This window comes from Oculina patagonica, chromosome 13 (assembly GCF_052425735.1).
Source record: "Oculina patagonica isolate OP01 chromosome 13, crgOcupat, whole genome shotgun sequence".
Lineage (NCBI taxonomy): Eukaryota > Metazoa > Cnidaria > Anthozoa > Scleractinia > Oculinidae > Oculina > Oculina patagonica.
The window spans coordinates 9,301,942-9,324,719 of record NC_135770.1 but is presented as its reverse complement, the minus strand read 5'-3'; the positions used below and the strand labels follow the sequence as shown (position 1 = coordinate 9,324,719).

Below are 22,778 nucleotides of genomic sequence, written 5' to 3'. Positions count from 1 at the left end.
TTGTAATTTTGGATTTTGTTTTGATCATATAGACCATAATAAGCAACGTCAGCATTTTGTTTGCTATTATGATGTTGCACAACTTTAGGTTTATTTGAGGACACATTTACATGAGAGCCAAAACTTTTATGTGGAATTTAATCTACATATATTGGTCTAAAAAACGGTGTCTCAGATTTTTCTTTTCTTGCTCCATTAATTTTTTATGAATTTTTAAACTTTAAAATGGCGTTTTTAGGGAATCTTTATTCAATAAGCTTTCAGAAAATATATACTTTATTGGGGTTACCATTGATGGTTTGCACACAATTTCACTTGGAACGAAAACGCCAATTTTCCTTCCGTGATACCTTAAATCCATTGCAGGAGAAAACTTGTGTTATAGATTACAAAATCAAATTTTATAAACTATATATAGAACTCATCACTAACACCTTAAGTAACACTATATAATTCTTGTCATATTTTGTAGACTCTTACGCACACGAATGGCGGCCAGCAAAGTTGACATCATTCTGCACTAAATAAGTGATAAAGCGAATTTTACGAATCCCACTGTATTTACTGAATGATTACCAGGTCAATATGCATCCACCACCCCCAACACCCCTTCCACCCCAATTCCCACCTAAAAAATAGCCTGAAAAGCTACAGTTGTGGTTTCAAGTTGTTGAGTGATCGTTTGTGGGAATAGGGCAACCCGCAGCAGCTGCCAAGAATTAATTCCCTGATCGAAAAAAGAGATGTCTGAAACTAAAATTAGTACAGGGAATCGTATCTAATCACAATTCAGCCATTCTGTTGATTGTTCTTGCGATAAAATTTGAAAACTTGTTTACCATAGGACTGTAAATGTATTTTCGTTCAGATTGAACTTAACGAAGTGCGCAATGGCTTTTTCAAGTGATCACCTTACGTCAAGAAACGCCGACATCAATAGGAGTCCACCAATTTGTTGAAAAGGTTAATTGAAAAACTGTCTAAGATCTTTTAAATCTTTAAGATATCTTTTAGATCATAAAGATGATTTTTAGATTATTAGCCGAGATTTCATCAACGTTTAATATTTAGTCATTAAAGTTTCTTAGCCTGTACTTTTCTTTTCGTTCTTTTTAGGTCTAGCTATGTGCAGCTTGTCCGAATAAACACTTATTTTTTGGCAAATTTGCTTCTTAGATTGAAATCGTTTTATTCATACTTTTTAACACCTCTGCAAGCGTATGTTTGGTATAAGTATATATATTAATAATTAGTCATTAATGTTTCTTAGCCTGTACTTTTCATTTCGTTATTTTTAGGTCTAACTAGGTACAGCTTCTCCGTAAAAGCACCTTTTTGGCAAAATTTGCTTTTTTAAATGAAATCGTTTTATTCATACTTTTTAACACCTCTGCGAGCGTATGTTCGCGCGCGTTTTCACTTAATGTTACACTGCACTTCACTCCGAACCAAAAATAAAATCCATGAGACTTTTTTGCAGTTCAAACACACACCGAACAAATTGTCAATTAATATATCAAAATTAACATTCGTTTCCAACCTTTGAAGGAAAGAAGAATAATATTTTGCTGCATTTGGTAGTTTTTGAGCGGCGAGCTCGTCAACTTAATTATGCAATTTTTCGTTCTAGCCACGCTCAAAATGAGGCCTTTTGCAGTCTTCAATTTCGAGAGCTCTAAAAAAAATATAACGTATTTCCAAAAATTCAAGTCGTTGCATTTAGTTACAACCTAAGATAGTTCACTGGGCAAAGCTTGAGGGAAAACCTTTTTCCGACCCGAAATGCAACGGAGCGCTTTTAGAGACATTGTCACTTAATATTTTTTTTTGTGAGCTTTTTACATCTTGGTTAGTCTGCAATGTATTAAGGTTCATAGAAAACAGAAATGAGCGAATTTGGTTTCCTTTTTATCGCGTCTTGCTTCTTCGGAATTTGAAAGAACCTGATGTTAATAGATTACTGACAATTTTTACCCAAACAAGGACATTACTTTGTAAGAAATTATATTTCCTCGCAACTTTAAATGTGAAAGCTATAATTTGTTTAGCTTTTTGTTAAGCAAAAATTTCGCAAGGTGAAAAAAACAACGAGCAGGAGTGTTTTATCGGGCTTAAAGTCACGAAGAGACGTTAAGATGTTATTTTATTATCATCTTGTCATAAATTTCAAGTTTGAATGAAACGAAATCCTTCAATAGAAAATAACGTAATCCGTTGTTTTTGTTAAACTTTTAAATGATTCCATCTTGAATTAAATCACGTAATTTTCATCTTCAAAAATATCCATCTCGAAGAAGCATAGGCGTACGGGCACCATCGGTCCTGGGGGGCGGAGAACTTTTTGCCCGAAAAAAAATGGCATGGGTTGAAAGCCGAAAAAAAGGCATGTAAAATGATATAAAACATGCATTGAAATAGTTGTGTACAAAACAAACTTTGCCTTGCTTGAGTTCTTAAATTAATTTCGTGGCGTTATCCGAAGGTGTGAATGCACTGAATCCTTTTTCGGATATCTTTTATTTATTCACTCTACTTTAGAAAAATTATATTAATTTTGGGGAGCCAATTTACATTGTTTCTCCCCCATTTGAAAGTAAAACAAAAGCTTGTAAAACATGCAGGGATGAATGGGTTTTAAAACATTTCGTTGAAAGTTTCAAGCTAGCCCTGAGGACTAAACATTTGAGTCGAAAGCATTAGCTTCATCACATTTATAACAGCTACCGTACGCAAACGCTCAAGCTATGGAAAAGCTGATTGCAACTGATTAAAACTGAGGAGTCACGCAAAATTTCCAACTTATTTCAACATCGCAATTCTCATTACAACTTACGGAACAGTGGCTTTAATCTTGTGCAACCGTCCTACAACAATCGCTTCTACCACAACTCTTTTACCTACAAATTAACTCACTTATGGAACCAGCTTCCTTCTCACGTTAGACAATCTGATTACTTGAGAGACTTTCGAAAAACTATGAAAATATTTGACTTTTTTAACTTAAAGACTAGTTGCAAATGTAACTATTGTATCTCATAGAATTTAGCGACTTAATTATTTTTAGCATAATTATCATTTTTCAAGTTTTTTATCCTGGGTGTAACAATTAGTGTGGGTGGGTTAAAGCATTTTTCCATTTTAAAACTTTTCACTCATAAGATATTATAATCTAGCTATTTTTAAATTTTTAATTATTTTTATCATTTTTTACATATACTAGTTCCCATTGTTTTTATAATGTATTTAATTATTGTTTTAACATGAGCCTCTGGTTCGGATAGAGAGGGCATCCTCATCCCGCGCCATGAAATTGGCTGCGGTCACGTCTAGACTGTTAACTTTTGTTAAGACGGCGTTAACTATAGTTAGCTATTTCTCTGTCCACTCTAACTATAGTTATACCCAAGCGACACTGCGGCAGAACGTCTACGCATGCGCTGAATTTAGCACTTCCGGTCATCTTTCCAGTCACTCAACGGGCTTCACTCGCTAGTCGCTACGCTTTCGGTTCAAGGTCAGTCGTGGCCCACGTTCTAGTTGTTTTGCTTTGTGAATTGCGGTGTTTTAATCTGCTGTCATGGATTACAAACTAAATATGACCGAAACAATACTCGATAGATTTAGAAAAGGTAAGTCGTGGATTCGCTGAGGCTTTGATTCTGAATTTGAGCAGCAGATGAGCTTAAATTAGCTAAGGTTTATCACACAAGGCGAGAAGGCAGAGTTTTACTTGCCAGTTTTTCTTGATCGATTAACCTTGACTATTAATAAAATTCATACTTTCCTATCCAGTAATTGGTTGCATGTTTGTGTATTTTTTAGCTTTAATTGTTTTCAGCTCTACATTTATTTAACCTAACACTTCGGCCTAAAAAATGACAGCAAACAAAAACAAAAACAAACTGATAAAGGCTGCTAACCCCAAGAAGGCTACCGGTCCTGACCATGTTTCTCCAAGGGACCTCTCTATAATTGGCGACTCTGTCATCCACAGTCTATTACCGATTTTTACGAAGAGTGTGAGAGATGCATCTTTCCCCTCCAGCTGGAAATTATCACGTGTCAATCCCATATTTAAGAAAGGATCACCAACAGACGCAAACAACTACAGACCTATCTCCCTTCTCAGTATCCCAGGAAAAATCTTGGAAGATATTGTGAGCGACACCTTAAACAACCATATGGATACACAAGGTTTATTATGCAACAACCAATGGGGATTTCGAAAAAATTATTCAACTGAGAGCCTTTTACTTCATTTAACAGAGACTTGGAGAAATGCACTGGACAAGGGCCAGAAAGTGGGTGTCCTTTTTATCGATTTTCGGAAAGCTTTTGACACTGTGAACCATACTATCCTACAAGAAAAGCTAAAAGCCATTGGTGTATCAGGTGACCTGCTTTCCTGGCTTGATGATTATATGTCTGCACGTAAGCAGTTTGTCCAATTATCAGAATATCAGTCCGAGCCCAAAACCATTACGTTTGGAGTCCCCCAAGGCTCAATATTAGGGCCCAAATTATTTTCAATCTTCGTAAACGACCTTCCTGAATCGATAACAAGTGGTAATGTATTCATGTTTGCTGATGATACCACAATTTACACAATTGGCAAGGACATCGACAATATCATCCTGACACTGCAATCCATTTTAGACCAGGTATACACCTGGTGTCAGTCTAACAGATTAATAGCCCACGAATCGAAGACGGAAGCCCTGATAATTTCAAGACAGAGCTTTATTGGTCCCCTGCGACGTTTGACTTACGGCAGTAGCACTATTGAGTACAAACAATCATCCAAATGTCTTGGGTTAACAATCGACAACAAGCTATCATGGTATGAACACATCGGGAACGTTTGTAAGTCCTTCAGTAACAAAGTCGCAGTCTTAAAACGGATAAAGTTCCTACCAAAACCAGTCTTGGAAACTATTTATTATAAAACAATCATCCCCAGTGTCCTATATGGTATTGCAGTCTGGGGATCTTGTTCTCCAGCTTTGTTAGATGATATAGACCGAATTCATTTGAGAGCAACAAGAATTATTAATAGTCTACCGCATTACATCCATAGTGATTACATCAGGAACGCTCCATATTGGAACCCAATTGTTTCATTTTACATTAAGAGACTTCTAGTTATTACGCACAATATTTACCATGGAAATAGCATCGATCCTCTAAAGGACTTACTAGTGAAACCCGAGTCTACTTATAACTTTAGAAAATCCTTAAATGTTGAGGTTGATAGACCAAGAACAGAAGTGGGAAGATCTTCTTTTAAACATCGTGCTGCTCTATCTTGGAATCTCCTTCCCGATGACATCAAGTCTTGCTCTAACCTTGATTCTTTCAAGAAAAAACTTAAGGCAAATAAGAGTCTCTTAAAATCTATCAGTTTCACTAAAGCGTCCTGCTGCGTTTCTAACAAATCTCTGGACTTCATATATTTTTAATTTATTCATTTATTTATCTTTTTACTGTATATTGTTATTAATTCATCTATTTTACCTATCATTATTTATTCAGATATTGTAAATAAATTTTGGATCATGTATTATATAGGATCTTATTGTAATTTATTATTTTAGATAGTGCAGGTCCACATCAGGACTTAACGTCTTGCCAATTATTTTGTAACCTGCTTTATCAAATAAACCATGTATGTATGTATGTATGTATGTATGTACAGCACGCCGTCGCTTCGTTTGTTTTTCGTTCAGCAGAGGTATAAAAACTTTTTTAAGTATTTTTAAAAATAACACCCGGTAGTGAGGTCCGATTTTTAATTATTCGGTTTTTGGTTTAAACAAGTTTTTAAACTAGACTTTGATTCTGCTTTTCCTTTTAGATTGAGGAGAGATAACCGGTACGATAGTTTGAAAGTTTGGTAAATTGAACGCCATGTGCGAATCTGCAAGTTTCATGTTCGCGCGTGAGGCAGCCACACGGACTGGAAATGTGGAAAACATCCGCCAAATAGACGAATATTTGACCTTGTGAGGAAATTGCCTTTGTCTTGAATGGAAACACAATTTAAACTTGTTTAGCTTCTCGGCTAACAGCTTTCAATCCAGCAAAAAACTCCAGGTAGTCCGGGAGTATCGAAGACTCAATTCATTCATGTTGAACCAAGCAAACACTGAGCAAATGTTGTTTTCTTTCTCAGTGAAGGCAAGAATTATCGAAAGCCTAAACTTAAAAGTTCAGTGGTTCTTTATTTTGGTTTTATGTTGTTTTTCTTTCTCATTTGTCGCCCCTTAATTTGCGAGCAATTAAAGCGGGCAAAGTGATAGACACAGTCAAAACGAAATTGCCGCTGTCGATTGTCGAGCGCTTGCGGCCTGTAAACTTCAAGCATCATTTTCAATGTTGGTGCAAGCAGGAAACCCTATGGTGCAAAAGTATGAAGCTACAAAAATAAATAAACTTTTGAATTAGACTATTATTTTCCTTAAGTTTCTTTGCTATTTCTTAAGTTTTGTGTTTGAACTTCGCGCGACGGGAATTTTGTATTTACGCGACTGGATTACATAGTCAACCGGAAATACAAAACTGACCGGATGTTAATTTTCCACTCATGCGCAGTGCGTTTTGCCGCGGTGTCTACCCAAGCAGGGTTCATGGGTGAGTCTTAAGTTTACAAACAAAAAACCAATCAGAATGCGACAATTCTTTCACTTGCGAGATGAACATAAATATGCAAAACAAAGCGCGAAAGGAAGGGAAAAAAAGAAAAACAACATGCCAAGAAATAACATATCACTAATTTTAGCAAAAATAAAGCTTTAATTCTTCGGCTTCTAGCATCCTTACTTCATTTAATGTTCTTCAACGCCGAGATACTGTGCAAAAGTAGAAAATAGAAGTAAAAATAGAGGAACAACTAGACACCGATCAACAACAAGAGCTGCCATGAAGTAATTAATGTAAATTCGAAATTATTCAGAAGCTAATCAGAACTAACTATAGTTAACGAGCGCGAAGCGACTCGGTCTCGCGCTTCGCGACTCGCAAAATCCCCCCGAAAAATAATCCGCCTGTTCTGCATGCAGGCTATGGTGTGACCGCAAAGGCGACCGAAAGCACTAACTATAGTTAGGTATGACGTCACCTAACTTGAGACTAACTACAGTTAAGCTTAAGTTACGTCGTAGATGTGATCGCAGCTATTAATAAATTGATTGATTGATTACAATCACGCTTTTGTGGAAGCTGGGAATTAGCATACGAGAAAAACATCAGGAAACATATTAATTTTTTAGGGTAAAGACAATTACTGGTGTCCCAGTAGTTGAAATTGTGAAATTGATACGTTGTACTCTTTTCGAAGACGTGGCAACCCTCAAACTCCGAGGAAGAAAATAATTTATTAGAAATTGCACGATGTCTACTCGTTCGGTGACTAAAGGGGTTACGCGAGCGAAGCGAGCGGAAGAGCGGGGCCTGCAGATGTAACCCATTATCTTAAGCCCTGCATCTGTGTCGCGTCGCCAGCTGTTTTTGGGTCGACCTCTCCTTCTCTTCCCCTGGGAGTTCCAAGTCAGGGACTGGCGAGTGATGTTGCTTGGTTCTTTCCGCAGGATTTGGCCAATCCAGCCCCATTTTCTCTTTAGAATCTACCTGCCTACTGGTTCTGGATCTCCTCGCTGCCACAGCTCCTCATTGCGAATTTTCTCAGGCCACCAAATGGTAAAAATACGTCTCAAGGCTTTCCTCATAATACAATTCTGTAGTTATTCTCTTCGATTTCGTTTAAATTCTCGTTGTCATTTAGCTTTAAAATTTGAGAATTGGTTCGTACAAAGAGTACGTCTTTTGAGCTGTGGGTGTAAGATGGGATACCCTTGGTGCCAGAGGTTTTTTTTTAATTTTGCGGCGGCACCCAGGGTAAAGATGGGAGAGTATGATACAGAAAGCGAAAAGCCTTATTTACATGTTTATATGGAAACTGATTTTCTGGGATGATCGAGGCGACCTTCTTATGTTTAACTAATCCTAACTGACTTTCTTTGGCAAATATGCAGCCTTGCTAATAAAAGAACAGTGATTTAATAAAACATATTGAGTATTGTGGGATATGCAAAAGTTTGTTGATAACATTTCCAGTGAATAATTGTCTCGAAGTTGTCCGTGACTTCCGCTCATTGTTTAGTCTAGGGTTATGCGAAAACACTTTTAGCAGTCTTGACAACGGCATTGCTTTTACAAGAATTTACAAGCTGTCACGATTTTTAGAAAGTGTTTATATCTATTTCCTATATATGTTTCGTACTGTTCCCCTTCTTTTATTACTAATAATGATTATATCTTTGTTATAAATACAACTAAAAATTCGGCTGAGTAAGACACACAGTGTTGCTAATTTATTATTCCTTAAGTTGTGTTTAATGAGATTATTACTTAACAACTGTTTGGTCAGCTAGATATCGTGTTTTTCTAGCTGAATGTTTTTCTATTCCTGTAAAAAATTCAATTTCGTAGAGGAAAAATGTCGCACGAAAACTTGTATTTTTAAACAGAAATGCTAAGATCCACCGCAATACTTCTACCAAAATGCTGTCAGAGCGTACCTGAAACCGATCACAAATGACAACTAGTATATAAGCCAAGATATCATTCCCGCTAGCGATATGCAAATCCACGCACCCTTCGAGAATTTTGTAATGGGTACTGCATCGGGAATAGCGTTCAATGCGTTGGAAAAATTGGTCTGAGAAGATCATACTTTTCTGTGTCAAGAAAGCTGAAGAAAATTCCATCAGTCGAGAACATTGCTTGTGCAGATAAGCTAAGATTATATCGGCTCAAAAAAGTTTCACCAGTCAAGAAATTTTCTTTTTCTAATATATTTTAATTATTTTAAAAGAGATTTTGAAGAATGACTTTAAACATGTGAACGCTTCCAAACTTGTTCAAAACGGCAATGTCTGATTTGGACGTCACTTCCAAAAAGTCATGTGTATACTCGTCTCATCCTAAAGATAATATCACAAGTTGTATCCTGTTTTGTTCTGGTCCCGTAATACGGTCTTGTAAAGACAAAAGTTAGTTCTTTTGATTTTCATCATGACGGATATCTACGACAGCAATTCTGCAATTTTCATAAACGGTGCTTGTAGTAAGAAGACTACAAACAGGCGCGGAACCAGACCGGTTTCCACCGTTTCGAATTCACGGAAATCGGTCAACATCTTGTCCGAACGACTCAAAATACCCGGGAATGCACGTAAGGGAGCTATACCTAAAACGCTTCCCGAGGGAACGTGCCCTGGACCTCCCTACGGGTTCCCGTCTTCGGCGCTCGTGTTATCGGAAAACGGTCGCTGCGCACCAGTTCTGCGTGTTAACGATGCTCTCGACCGATAACGATTTTCCAACGGATCAAACTCGATAAAACCTTCTACTACCGACGATCTAGGAAGACAAATTTTAATCGATGGTCACCCATTGTTTAATTTTAAGTGCCCATTGTAAACTCTCCAAGATTAGAATGGCATATTACTTACTGGAATGGAATCTGGGCTTCTTTTGTCAAGAAGAAGACTTGAAAATAATCTCGACCATTCTTCTCAATTATGGCCATTTCTTTCTACTATAATCAAAAAACGATTTTTCTTAATTTAAGCGACGAGTAAGTAATAAGATGATACTGGCAGATGTGACAATTAAAATTAAAAGAACAATAAACATTTTTGCAAATTTTTAAGGCATTGTTATCTCCTTCTTAATACGAGTTTACGCCGAATGAACAACTAGGTAGCGAGTTAACAGACAAGCAGAATAATTCTTTCCTATAATTCTGTAATCATGTCTTCGAATTTGTTCTAGACTGCAAAACAGTCGTATCTTTTGAGAACGCCGGCGCTCGGGCTTGGAACGAGAGCGAGAGGTCTGGAGCCAATGTCAAAACTGTGAGTGCGCGCCTCAACGTTCGGAGCTTCGCGCCTTCGATAAGCGCTTTTTCCAACGACTGTTTTGCAGTCTAAATTTGTTGAAAAGCCCGCTGTAATTTAGCTTTAAAATTTGAGAATTGGTTCGTAAAAAGCGTACGTCTATCGAGCTGTGGTTGACGCAGAAAGATGGGAGAGTATGATACAGAAAGCGAAAAGCCTTATATGAGGCTCTGCCGGGGTAAATTCGCGACAAGCGACATGGCCCAAGAAGTAGGGACAGCACATAAATTAAAATCGCGACAAACGACAAACCTTATGGAAAAACTTAAATTCCGACGAGGACGGGCAATTTTGCTTCAATTCAACTACCGACAGCGACGGGAAGTGCGATAAAGCAGCGACACGGGGATCCCCGATGGCAGGGCCTCATACGGAAAACTGATGATCGAGGCGACCTTCGCATGTCCCTTGAACATTAAGATTTAACGGCCAAACCTTTTGGCGCTTGCCTGGTGAACTGTAAAACCAGCAAAGCACGATTTTATTCTATAAGTGAGCGCACAACTATGTGAACGATAGGACAAAAACATACAAAATTGAGCTACCAAGGAAAATAAAATCTTTCAGTTCCTCAGATCGACAAACATTCGCACTAAGAACAGCGCTTCACAACATGTACAATTAATTGTTTTTACTCAAAACTAGCATATACATAAGTTTTATTCAAAGAAATATACATCAAGGACAGTTTCTGCATGTGGAATGCTAAGGTTTGCCAAGAGTTGAAAGTTTAAACATTAACCCATAAAGTTAAAGGTCGTCTATACAAGCATTCGTCCATTGTACTGACCTGGTCATACCAGTTATACTCAACCAACCTTGGATATTCATTTAATAGTTGTATTGATGGCCTTCTAGCTCAAGGGATCAAAATCCGCAGAAAATGAATCAACGATCGGTCTTTCAGTTGCAGTTTTTATTTTAGTATAAGAACGAGTTTGAAAAGCTTTTAATTGTCAACTTACTAAACCTATATGGCTTTCATTGCCCGGGTCTTTGGCAAACATGCTGCCTTACTAAACAAGAAAAGTGATTAAAACATTATGGTTGGCTTCAGAAAAATCTCCTTTTCGGTAACGAGTATAATTTATTTATATCTCCAACAAGCACCAACATTTGGAGCTCTCTAGAAACGTGGTCGTTATATACATTAAACGTCATCGGTAAGTATAGTTAACACTGAATACTTATTAAGTTAGTGAGCTTTGCTTTCGAGACCTTTGTTCGCCACGATCCGTCTCATGCAGAAACCCCAAGAGTTCACTCAGGACAAAGAAAAGATTTTAAGTTAATGTTGCAGTTAGACTATTAGTGATTTTAGTATTTTCTTAAACTACGGACCACGGAGAATTAACGAAAACAGACCATGCCAGAAACTTCAATTAGATGGACGAGTGAAAAATTTTGTAGACACTTAAAAGTTGGCGAGGGTCAATGAAAGCGTGCGAGAGTTTTAAGGTAAACGGTGATTAAGGGCCATGTTTCGACGATATAAAGGCCATAGCTGGTTTACCCGCGATATCTCCTGCAAGTCAAGACAACTCGGTTCAGTCATATCTCTTTTGGAAATAAAGTTGGTTTCACAATATAAGAAAACTCTCCTTTTCGTTAACGAGTATAATTTATTTATATCTCCAACAAGCACCAACAATTGGAGTTCTAAATGTCAGCTTTGTCAATTTTTTTGGTTGAATTACAATTAGCTGGGTTACCATTATAACGCAACTTGGTCTTTGAAGAAACAGGCAAAGTTACGACTACAGTAGCTTATCAACTAACCTGCCAGTTTTGAGATCGTCAGCTGAAACGGTTTGGACGTGAAAGCAAAATAAAGGATAGATATTCCAAAGAATGGAAAACTATTTTCAGCCACCTTATACCTACCATAGATGGGTGTCTTTAACTAATAATTTAAAGCGCGATGTTTTTAACTCAGCGACCACAACCTATATAGGATTTTAAAATACACTTTTTGTTAAAATTGATTTGCCTTATTTTTGTGTGACTGTAAGAAGAGAATGACTCAAAAATCCAATATAGTGGTTTCTTTTTATCGTTTTTGTAATGATCGACTTCAATAATATAACTAAAAAATAACATTTTTTTTCTTACAATCAAAATTGCTTGTAACAACAACTGTTTCTAATTTTTACTGTCTCTTTCTCTCTGACTTTTTTCGTATCTAATTAACAAAACTCTTGCAAAAGCTGTGAAAACACGAGCCGTCGACTCTGTTATCACAGCTGCTTTGTTGGTGTTTTGACGCCTTTGAAAGCAAACTTTAAGACGTGAAGAAGTCATAAGCTCGAGAAAGCGATTCCATTAGCGGAACTCTCTTGATGATCTTTTGTTGAATATAAGCGTCATTATTCGAACCCTACACCTTCATTCTGGTGTAAGACCTCGCTAGAAACGTGGCTGTTATTAAACGTCTTCGGTAAGTATAGTTAACACTGAATACTTATTAAGTTAGTGAGCCTTGTTTTCGAGACCTTTGTTAGCCACGATCCGTCTCATGCGGAAACCCCAAGAGTTCACTCAGGACAAAGAAAAGATTTTAAGTTAATGTTGCAGTTAGACTATTAGTGATTTTAGTATTTTCTTTAATTACGGAACATGGAGAATTAACGAAAATAGAGCATACCAGTAACTTCAATTAGATGGACGAGTGAAACATTTTGTCGACACTTAAAAGTTGGCGAGGGTCAATGAAAGCGTGCGAGAGTTTTATGGTAAACGGTGATTACAGGGCGTGTTTCGACGATATAAAGGCTATAGCTGGCTTACCTGCGATATCTCCTGCAAGTCAAGACAACTCGGTTCAGTGATATCTCTTTTGGAAATAAAGTTGGTTTCACTAAATAAGAAAACTCTCCTTTTCGGTAACGATTATAAAATATTTATATCTCCAACAAGGACCAACATTTGAAGCTCAAATTTTCAGCTTTTTCAATTTTTTGGGTTGAATTATAATTAGCTTGGTTACCATTATAACGCAACATGGTCTTTGAAGAAACAGGCAAAGTTACAACTACAGTAGTTTATCTTCTAACCTGCCATTTTTGATATCGTCAGATGCAACGGTTTGGATGTGAAAACAAAATAAACGATAGATACTCCAAAGAATGGAAAACTGTTTTTAGCCACCTTATACCTACCATAGATGGGTGTCCTTAACTAAAAAGTTAAAACGCCATGTTTTGAACTAAGCCACCACAAACTATATAGGATTTTAAAATACACTTTCTGTTAAGAAACAGGCAAAATTACAACTATAGTAGCTTGTCTTCTAACCTGCCATTTTTGAGATCGTCAGCTGCAACGGTTTGGACGAGAAAACAAAATAAAAGATAGATATTCCAAAAAATGGAAAATGTTGTTAGCCACCTTATACCTACCATAGATGGGTGTCCTTAACTAAAAAGTTAAAACGCCATGTTTTAAACTAAGCCACCACAAACTATATAGGATTTTAAAATACACTTTCTGTTAAAATTGTTTTGCCTTATTTTTATGTAACCGTAGGAAGAGAATGACTCAAAAATCGAATATAGTGGTTCCTTTTTATAGTTTTTGTAATAATCGTTTTCAATCATGCAACTACAAAATAACATTTTTTCTTAGAATCAAAATTACGTCTGACAACAGCTGTTTCTAATTTTCACTTTCTCTTTCTCTCTGACTTATTTCGTATTTAATTAACAAAACTCGTGCAAAAGCTGTGAAAACACGAGCCGTCGACTATGTTACCACAGCTGCTATGTTGGTGTTTTGACGCCCTTGAAAGCAAACTTTAAGACGTGAAGAAATCATAAGCTTGAGAAAGCGATTTCATCGGCGGAACTCTCTTGATGATCTTTTGTTGAATATTAGCGTCATTATTCAAACCCCAAACCTTTATTTTGGTGCGAAAACTTGCTAGAAACGTGGTCGTTATATACATTAAATGTCATCGGTAAGTATAGTTAACACTGAATACTTATTAAATTAGTGAGCCTTGTTTTCAAGACCTTTGTTCGCCACGATCCTTCTCATGCGGAAACCCCAAGAGTTCACTTAGGAGAAAGAAAAGATTTTAAGTTGATGCTGCATTTAGATTATTAGTAATTTTAGTATTTTCTTTAACTACGGACCACGGAGAATTAACGAAAACTGAGTATGCCAGTAACTTCAATTAGATGGACGAGTGAAACATTTTGTCAACAATTAAAATTGGCGAGGATCAATGAAAGCGTGCGAGAGTTTTAAGCTAAACGGTGATTAAAGGGCGTGTTTCGACGATATAAAGGCCATTGCTGGCTTATCAGCGATATCTCCTGCAAGTCAAGACAACTCGGTTCAGTCATAACTCTTTTGAAAATAAAGTTGGCTTCACAATGTAAGAAAACCCTCTTTTTCTGTAACGAGTATAATATATTTATATCACCAACAAGGACCAACATTTGAAGCTCAAAATTTCAGTTTTGTCAATTTTTTGGGTGGATTTATAATTAGCTGGGTTACCATTATAACGCAACATGGTAATTAACAAAACTCGTGCAAAAGCTGTGAAAACACGAGCCGTCGACTATGTTACCACAGCTGCTATGTTGGTGTTTTGACGCCTTTGAAAGCAAACTTTAAGACGTGAAGAAGTCATAAGCTCGAGAAAGCGATTTCATCAGCGGAACTCCCTTGATGATCTTTTGTTGAATATTAGCGTCATTATGCAAACCCTAAACCTTCATTCTCGTGTAAGACCTCGCCAGAAACGTAGCCGTTATATACATCAAACGTCATCGGTTAGACATTATTTAACATGGAATACTAATTAAGTTAGTGAGCCTTAGTGAGCTTTCGAGACCTTTGTTCGCCACGATCCGCCTCATGCGGAAACCCCAAGAGTTCATTCAGGACAAAGTAAAGATTTTAAGCTAATTTTGCATTTAGATTATTAGTGATTTCAGTGTTTTCTGTGGTAAACGGCGAAGACACCATACTTTTCGGCATGTTTACAAAAAGCGATCTAACGGTTGCTAAATTCACATGCGTTTCCGACCTTTGAAGGACCAGTTAACTTAGAAATAATAATAATATTTTGTTGCGTTTAAAGTTATATTTCCTCCTACTTAAAGAAATCGTTTTAGCCCACCATTTTCCTCCAGCCAATACAAAGAACTTAAAATTATGTGACATAGCTAATTTATATGATTCTGCTTTAATCGACAATTTACTGCTAAATTTATAGAGCCTACTACAGTGGAACCTCGATTTAACGAACCTCTATATAGCGAAGTCCTCGATATAACGAACGATATTCTTCGCCCCAGTAATAGTAAAATGTATGGGAAAGAACCTCGTTATAGCGAACAAATTTTGCCAGTCCATTGGCCCTTCGTTATATCGAGGTTTCACTGTAATGCAAATTGGATAGTTTTGAGGGTACTGCGAAAACCGTCTCGCAAATTAAAAAATAAAAATAAAAGATTTGATCCAAACAAATGCGATATTTGTTTATGGGATATAATGGTCGACTTTTACTGAAAATATTTGACAAATCGATGAAGGTCCGAAATTTGCCTTATCCGCTCTAACGTGGACAACCTCTAAAGGCCGGTTTCTTATATGATCGCCCCGATCGTTTCTATCGCCTTTGTCGCTTCCAAAAGTTTGCTTGAGATCGGGGCGATTATATGAGAACATTATAGAGACGATCGCTAACGTCTGCTACGATTGGGGCGATCACGATAGCTTCCATCGCCCGTGTTTATTTTGTTCAGGCATTTTAGGAGGCCTCCACAGGTACAAAGCGTAGCAGCCTCGTGTCATAGGGTCTGGGTCTGAAGCATTAGACAACATCAACCCATGTAACTCTGTTCTTCATTGCTGCCCATCTCTCATCTTCAACTTGATTTGGGATTCTTATTTGCGGTGGAATAGCCCATGTGGACAGCGTGAGGGCGTAAAAACGGTTTATATCCGCCTTGAAACGTTTTAACATGACTCAGCACGCACTTAGAAACAAAAATCTTTAGATAATGCACTGATTTCTTTTATTCATTACTCGTAGACTATGAAGTGTTTTGTTTTTTTGGTGGTGTCAGTCGCCCGCGATGCTCAAGATTGGGTGAGTCTTTTAACTCAGTACCTATCCGTACTTTGTTAAATTTCTTAAGGAAAAACTGTTATATTTTCTAAATTGCTGCTTTTTGTAAAACTGATGTGATCAACTTATTTCTTTAACAGGACGAATACTTATCTAGAGACCAAGGTTAGTCTTTTCATAAGCCTCTTTTAGCAATTGTAACTAACAGCATGCATGCACAACAATTTTTTCTTTCATCTTCTTATGGTGGTGGTGGAGTTAAACAATAAAATTGTGGTGGTGGAGGAGAAAGAATTTTACAAACGTTTTTGCTATTACAAATTTTTAAGCGCTTTTATCAGTGAGTTCACTCAAGCGTTAATTAATTATTTTTATAGTTGTTGCGATCCAATTTAGTATATAAGTATTTAGTAGTAATTTAGAAATCTATTAGTTTATTAGTATTTTGTAATATTAAGTATAATACACGACCCCACAAGCATTGTGCTTTAAACCCTATCGTGTGTAAATAAAGGTGATGATGATGATGATGATGATGATGATGATGAGCGTATCGAGTATAAAACCATGGTTCGAAAACAATAATGTCGGTGGTATTAAATTTATGCGAGGCTTGTTTAATTAGTCTGCATTAGTCGATATTGTGAATCCTGTCAAACGGGTTATACCAGCCAAGATAAAAACAGAACATGACATCACCCACAATTAAATTAAATCCACCGCATTTTATTCATGAGTCTATGAGGTCATCGTCGCTAATTTATCCCGCCCCGCGCTAATGAGATTTCACTCCAAAAAAGCGGCTAATTTTGTGCCTTCTATGCTACCACCTACAATTAAATTCCCTGGAATAAGCTCACTGTTGTGATTTTTTCTCTTCAGACATGCTGAATGAAACCCTTAATTGTTTTGATGCCGATTCAAGTTGTGAATGCAGTGAAGAAGCAGACGTTTGCATATTTAACCTTGAGATTGACGAAATTCGAACCTTCACCAGCTATCAAAAATTGATAGTGAATGAAACTACAGGGATTATTATGGGAGGAGTACAGGGAGTGACCTATTATTTCAGCGATTCCGGGACAGCTCTGCCACTGCAAACTTATCGCGAATGTTCTACATTGGACAGCACCAAATGCACTGATCCCCAGTTTATTGATGGTAAGACGTACCGTTTGGCGATAGCCGTCAATGAGCAGATTCCTGGACCTACCATGATAGTTCACGAAGGGCAAATTGTCTTTATTCACGTTCACAACAATCTTACCACTGAGGGTATTTCAATTCACTGGTATGGAATGCACCAAAGAGGAACACCTTTTTTTGACGGTGTGGGGCAAGTGACTCAATGTCAGATAGGGCCTTCATCGAGCTTTTCATATTTGTACCGTGCCAGGCCTTCTGGTACTTACTTACCAGAGAACAGATGGCTTCTATGGTTCACTCATAGTTAGAGAAAACCCCGAAAGAATGAATGACATCAAAGCTAAACTCCAAAGACATGGTGCATTTGAAGACCTTCCAGAAAAGCACACCATATCGCTTCTAGACTGGCAAGAAGAAACAGGCTTGGACCTGTTATCCAAGGTCCAAGGTGGCGTGGGGTTCTATCCAGACACCTTACCTGGCGAGGTTCCTACTCCAGATGATGAAAAGTATAGAAATACAGTTAGTGCTGATGGAGCAGGGGTTGGGCCTGTCCCGTATTTCTCTGGACTTATAAATGGCAAAGGAAGGCATGCTGATGTTCCATACCGCAAAACACGACTGAGTGTATTTACTGTTGAGGCAGGAAAGACATATCGCTTTCGCTTAGTTGGAGCACAAGGACTACACTTTATATGCTTACAGATTCTCCATTGATGGCCATAAACTGACTGTGGTGGGTACTGACGGCTACTGGATTCGGTCTGTAGAACACGTTGATTACATCATCATTCATTCCGGAGAGAGGTATGACTTTTTACTTCATGCAAAAGAGGACAGCGGGGACTTCTGGATCCGTGCTGAGACTCTAGAGGTTAATAAAACTAACGGTGACGTACCATACGAGTCACTAGAAGATATGGCAGAGGCTATATTGCACTACCACGACGATGAGGACTCAGGTGATTCAGATATACTCGTACCGTCAACAGAATACAGGTCACCTCCCAGACAATGCACCGAAGCCCTACCATGCAAAGCTGTGAACTGCCCATTCAAGGACTTTCATCCATCATATAACATCAGCTGTACCAATGTTGACAGCCTACATTTACTTGAACCAACTCCATCTGACGAGCTTCCAGTTGCAAATCCTGAGGAAGATTGCGAAAATTGCACATTTTTCATCAATTTTAGTTTTGAAGGTGACTCTGACACTAGTTCAGTGAATGGTCGCAATTTCATACTCCCGTCCTCCCCTCCTCAAATCCAACCTGAAAAGTTTTTCGCAGATGACACAATATGTAACCTTACGACAAACTGCAATCCATTTACACCCGCGTGCTCATGTGCCCATGTCATAGACATTCCACAAAACAAAACTATACAAATGGTGTTTTCAGCAATTGGTGTCAGACACAATGCTCATCCATTCCATCTCCACGGCCACACATTTCATGTTGTTCATGTTAGATATCCAGAATATGACCAAACAACTGGTTTCAATACCGGGCACACCAGTAATATAGACTGTGATGACAAAAACTGTGACAATGAGGGCTGCAACCAAGAAAGATGTACCAGACCAAGTTGGAAGGAGCACAAAGAATTTGATATCGATGAGTATACGATCAGAAAGGACACATTCATGCTTCCTGCTGGGGGTTACGTTGTCATCAATTTCCTTTCTGATAATCCTGGCTGGTGGTTTCTTCACTGCCACATAGAGATTCACCAACTCCAGGGAATGGCCTTGATTGTCAATGAGGCTTCCGATGACCCGTCTTATGCACCCGATGGGATGAAACAGTGTGGAAACTTTGAGATCACAATTGAAGATTATCTTAGCGCCTCCACGTCTTCAATTGATCCACTAATTGAAAAATAGGAAATCTTAGCATTCTCAGCAGCTATTGGATTCAAGCAAAGGTAGTAATTAAACAAAACACCCCTTGAGAAAGTGTGTAAAAAGCCTTACTTCTTTTAAACAAATAGATTATAAGCTCAAGGTTTCTATGAGGTGATGCTTGACGAGACCGACGGGTGAATCGATGTTCAACCTCCTAGAAATGTATCAGCAGAGTTCTTACCAAATTTCCTTTAAACAATTGTTGCCAATTATTCCTTTATTTGTTTTACAGTACTTTACTTTCTTTTTTATCGCAAGAAGCTTGCGAACAATTTTGAAGTATCAAAAGTAACGCAAAGGCCAGTTTCTTTTGTTTAGTGTTCAATAGAAATGAGTTACGGTATTTTCTCATTTAAACGCCACCGACGTTAAATTAAACTTTCCTAGTTTTGATCCGGCGTTTATACGCGGCATGGGTTTTATCGGGGTCCGGCGTGTATTAACGTAGTGTAATTTTCTGTTATTTTTTCGGCTTGATTTATTATTAACCTTCCTTGGAGACCGAAGGCTGGCTTTTCAAGGCGGCACGATTTCTCCCTTTTAGTTCGTCCGATAAATTGCTGCCTGCTCTCCGAGAATCGATTATTAAAACCAAACTTACAGTACTGCTAAGTCACTAGTACGTTGTAATCACGATTTGTGCAAAGAGAACACGCTAACAATAACAGTATGAACGAACGTTTTTCTTTTTTAGAAATGGGTACAAGTTTTGTATACTGCAATGTCACCAACTTCCTTTTCCCTTGGAACTGTTGTTATAATTAACAAAGCAGCACGAAATATTTATCGTAGCACTGATATTCAAGAAAAAAAAGTCGACCTCAAATAAACGGTGGGACCTCGAACAAACGCCGCCGACGTTTATTATAAAATTTCCTAGTTTTGTCTCGGCGTTTATATGGAGCCGGAGTTTGATCGAGAAAATACTGTGACTAGTAATATTACTTTCGACAAATTACATGTTACTGAGCCCTTAGATTGTTTGGATTTAGAATTAAGTACTTTAGAAAACTGAAGGAGACATTCCGGATACTCTAAATTTATTTAGTAAGAAGTGTTTTGGTAAGAATAAGGAAAAAGAATTAGTTTTAGTCAATTCTGTTTTTCTTTAACCTTACCTATGGACTGTTTTCTTTTGCAATGCTCTTAGTTAGAAGGTCATACTTTATAAGTATATACTAAAACAAACGATGACGCTGTTCGCGCTCTGATTGGCTACTGAAACTCGGTATAGCAAGTGCAATTTACTTCCGAGCAAATGCGCGAGGAAATTGCAAGGTTGACAGGGACAAAACAGACAGAAAATCATCATTTTTGGGCTTTATTGTCTCACTGTTTAGGTTTATACTAAAGCAACTTTTCATCTCAGTGCCGGTTGTCAGCTGAAGATATTTACCTCGCCGCTTAGCGCCTCGGTAAATATCCACCATTAGCACTTCCACTTGGTGAAAAGTTGTTTAGACAAGAAACCAGACATGCAGGAATTTCAAAGAAAAGCTATATTACAATGGCAAATAGAGAAATGCACTCTTCCCTAAGTCACAGAGTCTCCCGCGAAGACTTTTTATTTACTTCCTCTTTTGATTTAATTAGCCATTTGAGACAGACACACTAAACCAAAGCCCAAAATCTTATCCTGTTTCCACCAACACTGCTCTTAAATTTAATTTGTTGTGTCCATAGAAAGTAACTAAGGTGTCGTTCTGTATAGCACTACGAGTAATTACAACCAGGCAAGTAAGCTTAACTAGTGAATAGTGATTTTGTATTGTGATGTATTGTAAGTTATGTTTTGCTTAGCAATGTAAAGTAAGTAACATTACGCTGCTAGTGACCGTTAGTAAATGACTGTTAGTATAAGTTAGTGATAAACACTGGTGATTAATCCAATAAGCAGAGCAATGTAATAACTAGAGTGATGCTGAGTAATGTATGCAGAGTAATGTTTGTTTAAATTAAAAAAAAAAAAAAAAAAAAAAAAAAAAAAAAAAAATACTATCTATTCATCCTTCTCAAAATTTTACACGTTAATTCTCACGGGGGTGTTTGAATGCAAAAATTTAAGGTCATATTAGCTTCCTTTTTGGAGTGACTTCAATTCCTAGATTTTACTGTATTATTGTGTAAACGGGGGATGCTGTTAGAGATGAAGAGGAGTATAAAATTTTTATTTGATCAATAATAACAATGATAATAGTAATAATGATAATGCTAATAATAATAACGATAGCGATAATGATAACGATAATGATAATAATGATAATGATAATAACAATTAATGATAATAATAATAATGATAATTTGCAATGGATTTACATTTTATGTCCAGAAAAGCTTCTTTTCTGGGGTGATTTGAGGTCCTATAGTTAGCTTTAAAATTGGAGATGACTATAGTCAAACAAGGGGCGTAAAGCTGTTCCCTTTGAGTAACGTTTTACTCCAAGTAAGTTAAGAGGGGTATTCAATTATAAATTAGAATTTTTAATCAATAACACTAACGTACCACTACCACTACTACTATCACCACGACCACCACCACCAACTCTACCACTACCACTACCACTACCACTACCACTACCACTACCACTACCACTACCACTACCACTACCACTACCACTGCCACTGCCACTGCCACTGCCACTACCACTACCACTACCACTACCACTACCACTACCACTACCACTACCACTGCCACTGCCACTGCCACTGCCACTGCCACTGCCACTGCCACTGCCACTGCCACTGCCACTGCCACTGCCACTGCCACAACATTAATTTCACTTTCTTAATCGACTTTGTTTAACGATGGTAGCACGTACTAGTCTTGCGACTGACAAACCTGTGGCCCTCGAATTCCTGATCGAAATGAAACACAAAAAATATGTGTTTGCTACCTTATATTTTGACGCTGGAAATTTAATGGGTGCAAATTTGGACAATTTATGATGGAACTTTTTCCGTCTCTTGAAAAGAGATAGGACATTTGTCCCTATTGTGTTTACAATTAAATTAATTTGGGGGAAAATCATGAAATCTGTTTGGGGAAAATAATTATCACTAGTTTGGATAATTGAAGTCCATATGTACTCTCGGTCGTGACTAGGTTGGATACTGAAAAATCAGAAAACCACTGGGAGATTGGAACCTATTTCTACATACTGTGCTACCCTAACCAAGAAATGATAGCTAACCGCAAGCAAACCAGAGTGGAGCTAAGCGCAAGCGAACCAAAGTGGAGCTAACTGCAAGAAAACCAGAGTGGAGCTAAGCGCAAGCAAACCAGAGTGGAGCTAACCGCAAGCGAACCAGAGTGGAGCTAACTGCAAGAAAACCAGAGTGGAGCTAACTGCAAGCAAACCAGAGTGGAACTAAGCGCAAGCAAACCAGAGTGGAGCTAAGCGCAAGCAAACCGGGGTGGAACTACACGCAAGCACACAGAAGTGCTTGGTTTCCAGTCTCCCATCGGATTTTGATTTTGGAGTATCCATTCTAGTCACTATCATGTAGTCTCAGTTGCTGCTCTGATGTGTCTGATGTGATTCTCTACACTAATGACACAGGCCAGTAAAGAAGAGGTTCTAAGCAGTTATGCTTATTTGATTGAGATTACTATTATTATATTGAGGCTATTATTACAGGTGTCATTAAAGTTTTATTTAGATTAAGTACAAATACAAGG

The 22,778-nt window shown here is 37.7% G+C and overlaps 1 pseudogene; it reads left to right on the top strand.

The window, feature by feature from the left end:
• Nucleotides 1-16,769: 16,769 nt before the first annotated feature.
• Nucleotides 16,770-20,550, top strand: LOC144634925 (uncharacterized; annotated as a pseudogene).
• The last annotated feature ends 2,228 nt before the right edge of the window (nt 20,551-22,778 follow it).